Here is a 6,089-nt window from a genome sequence, read left to right as displayed (position 1 = left end):
AGTCTCTGCTCTCTGAGTCCTTGAGTCTCTGCTCTCTGAGTCCGTGAGTCTCTGCTCTCTGAGTCTCTGCTCTCTGAGTCCTTGAGTCTCTGAGTCCTTGAGTCTTTGCTCTCTGAGTCCTTGAGTCTTTGCTCTCTGAGTCTCTGCGTCCCCACACAAACCGGTGCTGATGTAGTGACTCTGTAGTGAAGCTGGATGCAGCGTGAACTGACTGGAGGAACACGCTCTGATTGATGAATGGAGGTCGTGAAAATATTGGTAGAATTTGATTTGTACTAGATTATAGAGGCAAACATATTTTAGTTGAATAAAGTAAACACAATTTTGGTTTATAAATATAAATGAATTGATGTTCTTTCATTGTAAATATTGTTCAATAGGAGCACAATGTGACCACGGATGGAAGCTTCTTTTTCATCCTTTATTTTCTTTTTCATCTCAACGTTGAAGAGTTTTGTAAAAATGGATCGTCTATGTTTAAAAGCCTGCGTTTGGTTCCTCACAAAGCGAGAAAGCTTCAACGTGACATCAAAGCTAAAAGCATTTACTTCTGAAACTGAGTCAGTGTTTCTGTTGCTGTGGAAACCCACACGGCTGTAATGCAGCACAAATGACGTCAGAGCAACCTTTAGACAATACAGTGTGATTCAGCATCCCAGAATGCATTACTGTGGGTCTATTAATCTTTCCTAAAATGTTTCCTTTATTGTTAGATTCATGCGATGGCAACGCGTTCAAGTTTAATGGATTGCTCTAGTTGCCCAATGCGTCGCCACAGCAACAGCAGCATCTTTACCTCTCCTCTGCTGATTAAAGGCTAATTAATGGTTCAGTGTCCAAATGTCAAAGCAGCTATCAACACAGTAAGCAGGAAATTGCATTCTGCTAATCATAACACATGGAAACATCGGTTTCATTAGTTCTTGAAACTTAAAAATGGAAATTGCGTGTGTGTCCGCAGCTGTCTGGCCAGACATTATTATTATTATTATACTTGTGCTGTATACGAGTGCTCCAAAAGCTCCAAAAAGTTGTTAATTCTAGAAAGTAAGTTGCTAAGTCAGCAACCTGACAGCCGTCTCTTCATGTCTCTTTCCAAAGCTACTGCCCCAAAAGGTGTCATGATGAACGTTAGCGACAAACGGGCCTGTTAGCACGTTAGCGACAAACGGGCCTGTTAGCACGTTAGCGACAAACAGGGCCTGTTAGCACGTTAGCGACAAACGGGCCTGTTAGCACGTTAGCGACAAACGGGCCTGTTAGCATGTTAGCGACAAACGGGCCTGTTAGCATGTTAGCGACAAACGGGCCTGTTAGCACGTTGGCGACAAACGGGCCTGTTAGCATGTTAGCGACAAACGGGCTTGTTAGCACGTTAGCGACAAACGGGCCTGTTAGCACGTTAGCGACAAACGGGCCTGTTAGCACGTTAGCGACAAACGGGGCTGTTAGCACGTTAGCGACAAACGGGCCTGTTAGCACGTTAGCGACAAACGGGGCTGTTAGCACGTTAGCGACAAACGGGGCTGTTGTTAGCACTGACAGCTGTTACAGCTGTTAGTTCTGCCGAGTGGAGCCGAAGTGTTAAAGTTTGCGTTCTCCCTATTGACCAGCAGGGGGCGACTCCCGCAGTCAGATTGTATACAAGTCAATGAGCAAATGACTCAACTTCTCTCTTGATTTGACTTTAATATATGTGAATGCGTCTCAAGTAGTATTGATGCCCGCCAGCGAGCCTCGAGGCCGACACCCAGCTTCACCCACAGCTTAGGCTCTGTGTGTGTGTGTGTGTGTGTGTGTGTGTGTGTGTGTGTGTGTGTGTGTGTGTGTGTGCGTGTGCGTGTGTGTGTGTGTGTCTGCAAAGGGAATGGATGAGTTGGCGCTCACTGCAACCTGCAGCCGGCTCTCTTCCTCAGGTGGAATCACAACACTTTGTTTTATTTGATGGAGGATTTAAGGATTATGAGATCTCTGTCTCTGGGACGTGTTGCTTTGACCCACAATGGATGCAAATCAAATCAACCCGAAAGTCTCTTTCAATCTCATATTGTCCAGTGAAGGGAAATAGAGCCGATGTTTATTATTCAGCACGCAGTAAACAAACAGATGCAACCGTGTGAATGTGGAGCTTCTAGAGGAGTTTTACCTGAACAGGGAACACGTTCATGATGTAGGTCATCATGCTGGTCTCTCTCTCTCTCTCTCTCTCTCTCTCTCTCTCTCTCTCTCTCTCTCTCTCTCTCTCTCTGTCTCTGGTCGCCTTTGTCTCTTTGCTTTTCATCCACCGACTCTTTCTCTCAATCCAAGTCTTTTCTTTCTTTATTATCCCTCCTTCCCATTTTATTAATACAATCACTTTCAAATTGTTTGATTGAGAGCCAAAGCTTTCTTTCTCTGAGTCGCAGTTGAAAAGAGGAGCGAGGAGAGGAGCTCAGTGTATCCTGAGGTAGCAGCACTTTAACAGCAGAGTAATCTCTCAACCTCGTGAATCTGCCTCTCTCTTCTTCTCTTTCTTCTCTTTTCCCGTCTCTTCCATCTCTATTTCTCTCTTCACCGCTGTTTGGAAAAATATAAATGAAAACAATTGAAACACAGTTTAATTGTGATTATCGAGATTAACTTGATAAAATGTCCTTTTGATTATCTGTCTCTCGGTTGATGGTCTTCCTCGTCGCCTCCGCCGGCGCAGCAGTGGAATTGATAACTTCTTTCAGATTGTAATTATTTGTTAAAGGAAGAAATGCTGCAGCGGTCGAGCTGAGTTAATCAAAATCAAGCAAATGTAATCCAATTCTGCCGTGAATGTGAGAATCCCAGCGGAGTCCATTAGTCTTCCCTCTCATCTTCACTCTCTCTCCTTTTCAATTTGGACGCCCCGCCGGCTTCACTGACGCTCTGTTGCAACGAGATGAAGATGACATTAATGAAACACCTACATGGGACCAGACACGTTTTTAAGACACCTTATCATCACAGGCTCCATGAGGAATGTCCAATAACTCAAACCTAATATCTGAGGTGGTCTGTGTTTATAAAAGGTTAAAGAAAAATAAACATATGATATCTGGTTGCTATTCATAATGAAACATGACCTCAGTATGGACTTCAAGGGGATACTGCTCTTTGTGGTGCTGTCTTTAGAAATCTGCACTTTCACAACTCTTTAGTTCCTGGAGTTGAAGTTGACAACAGACAAATACAAATATCAGGAATTCCCTTTCACCATGTTAACTTTACATTAAGCACAGAACCACTGTGAGGAATTACAGCATGACTCCAAAGGGACTCGACATTTCCACTATGACACAAAATGCTTATGAAGACTCACCTTTGATTAAAAAAACAAACTGATCCTCATTCACAAAATAGCAATATTTATATTAATCAAGCGAGCGCTGCATTCTCTTCACTGTTGTGCAGCTTTCCTGCTGGTTAACAAGTCAAAGTAAGAAATCACATAAGATTCTTGAATCAATCAATCAATCAGGGAAGTTTTTGTTTATAAACAAGTAATGTACGATATATCAAGATGAGCCTTAAAAGTGAAGCCAAAACATCTGGACCGCCCCCTGGTGGCCGTTACTGTTGGAAGCGCCTGATTGGATGAGCAGATTATGCTGAGCGAAGATCGGAATTCATATTTGATTAATTGCGCAGTCCTAAAAATATCAAGATATACACACACATATAAATATATATGTGTATGTATGTGTGTGTTTTTGTGATTTTCACATTTTTAACTAGATTTTCTAGACAATTTAATTGCAAATATGAAACCAGTCAATATTTCATATATGTGAGCGACGGTGTCCTGTCAAAGCAGTGCTGTGATGTGTGACAGATGATGTGAGTGTGAGGTCAGAGGTCAGAGGTCAGAGGGTTCATCGGTCGGCTGCAGCTTCTCTGCTCTTTGAGAACTAACAGAGCTTTCTGGCGCTGACGCCGGTTCTTGTTTGGTTCTTGTTTGTTTCTTGTTGGGTTCTTGTTTGGTTCTTGTTTGCTTCTTGTTTGGTTCTCGTTTGGTTCTTGTTTGGTTCTCGTTTGCTTCTTGTTTGGTTCTCGTTTGGTTCTTGTTTGGTTCTCGTTTGGTTCTTGTTTGGTTCTCGTTTGGTTCTTGTTTGCTTCTTGTTTGGTTCTCATTTGGTTCTTGTTTGGTTCTTGTTTGGTTCTGTCGTGTTGGCTGGCAGCCGCTCTGCAGCCCCGTGGCGTCCTGTTGGCTCACAGGAGCATAAACATGTTCCACAGATCCAAACAGGAACCGGTCATGCGTGTCAGGACATTTGCCGTCTCTGCTCGTGCGTTCAGGTTCATTGAGTGAAACGTTTGAAGAGGTCGGCCTTGAGGTTTATTTATTGTGTGAACTGGAATGGATTTTGCAGGCAGCGGGAAGCCGTCAGTTCTTCACAGCTTGTGTTCTTCTTGTCGTGAATGAACGTAAAGAGAGGAAAAGGCAACGGTGGAACTAGTTTGAGGCGCAGACACGAGGTGGGAACAGGAGGTTTCATCCTCAGGACTGAGCCGGAGCGTGACAGGAAGAACAGGTCCATCTGTCCATCCTCTGCTTTCACGCTGAGGTTTGAATCTCTCCAGTTGGCAGACGCGTTCACGCATAGTCTAACACACACACACACACACACACACACACACACACAAATAGACAGACAGACACACACACACACACGATGGGGTACATTTCTAAAGGATGGTCTGTGGCCGCTGATGGCACCATAAAATATGCATCGCTTGAAGCGCTATCTGGCCCGTCTTACAGGAACAGTGTGTAACATTTAGTGAGTTTATTGGCAGATATATAATTCTCATAACTGTGTTTTTGTTGTTCAGCCGGAGCTACGCTAATACAAACACTGTTATTTCTAATCTAATTATCTGTCTCTGTATCGTCTCTCCATCCTTCTGTTGTTTCTTCTACACTTTTCCACATCCATCAACCTCCATCCATCTCCTCCCTCTTCCTCATCTCTCTTTGTTTGTGCTCTTCCTCTCCTTCTCGTCCCCTCCTGCTCTGTCTGGCCCGCCTTTCCTTTCTTTACTTTGTCTTCTTCTTCACTGCCACGTTGGTGGTTTCCTGTGTGGCTCACAGTAGAAACACAGGACTGCATTATAGGAAGAAGGGGGAAGATCGACTTTATTGCCAAAAACGTACTTTATTGTCGGTACCGGTGACGCACGGCCGTGATGAGAGTGTCATCTTTCAAGAGTGGCTTTGTGTGTGTTGAAGTCTAAATGTTGAGTTCTCACTGAGTGTTCAAGGTCTCTCTGCACTCCTGTTAATGGACTTCATGTCTAAAGATGAGTCAGGACTCGTTCTGGTGAACATGGGCTCAGTCTTCAAATGGATTTGACATTGAAAACAAAACAAAAGAAAAAGAAAGTTTGGATGTTCATGAATTTGCAAAAGGTGGATGTACAGAAGCAGTTCAATTCGTTGTTTTTTTTTACACATTTTCAACACAGAGCTGCAAAAAACAGTTTTTTTATAAATGCTCAGGCGACGTCAGGAGTCCGATCAGTCTACATTCTACAGACACAAAATTCTCGAGATCATTAAAGAACGTCACGCTGTTGTTTTCACAGTGTTGGATTATGAACATTGGCCACATCAGTTTAATGTTCAGGCTCTTGAAACGAACACTTTCCAAATCCAACTCCAGCGATCGCTGTGGAGAGAGCCAGCAGCTCATTGAGTATATATATATATATATATATATATATATATATATATATATATATATATATACACACACACTCAGTCCCTTGTGAAACTGTGGCGAGACAAAACAGACGTTGGCGTGCCGCCACAGTGAAGGTAAGACATTGTAAACACTGGCTCAGGTGTGCAGCGCTGTGTTTCTGCTAAAGAAAGGTACGAGGTTGCTTCGTAGATTCTTTGGTTTGACCAAAGCTTTTTAAAGTTCATATTTTCCAGTCTTTCCCCTCGTCTCCAGTGTGAGTCCCCACAGCTTCAGGATGATGTCGTGATGTCTCTCCATCGAGAGCCAGCTGGTGTCCTCTCCTTCAACATGTGCTCTAGGGTTTAAAGTTCTCTTAAGAACTCATTCCTCTTGTTC

The sequence above is a fragment of the Clinocottus analis genome, unplaced genomic scaffold, assembly GCF_023055335.1.
Source record: "Clinocottus analis isolate CAN_PGR_092001 unplaced genomic scaffold, fCliAna1.0.p SCAF_2, whole genome shotgun sequence".
NCBI lineage: Eukaryota > Metazoa > Chordata > Actinopteri > Perciformes > Cottidae > Clinocottus > Clinocottus analis.
The sequence above is the reverse complement of the archived record's forward strand: the minus strand, read 5'-3'. Positions refer to the sequence as shown.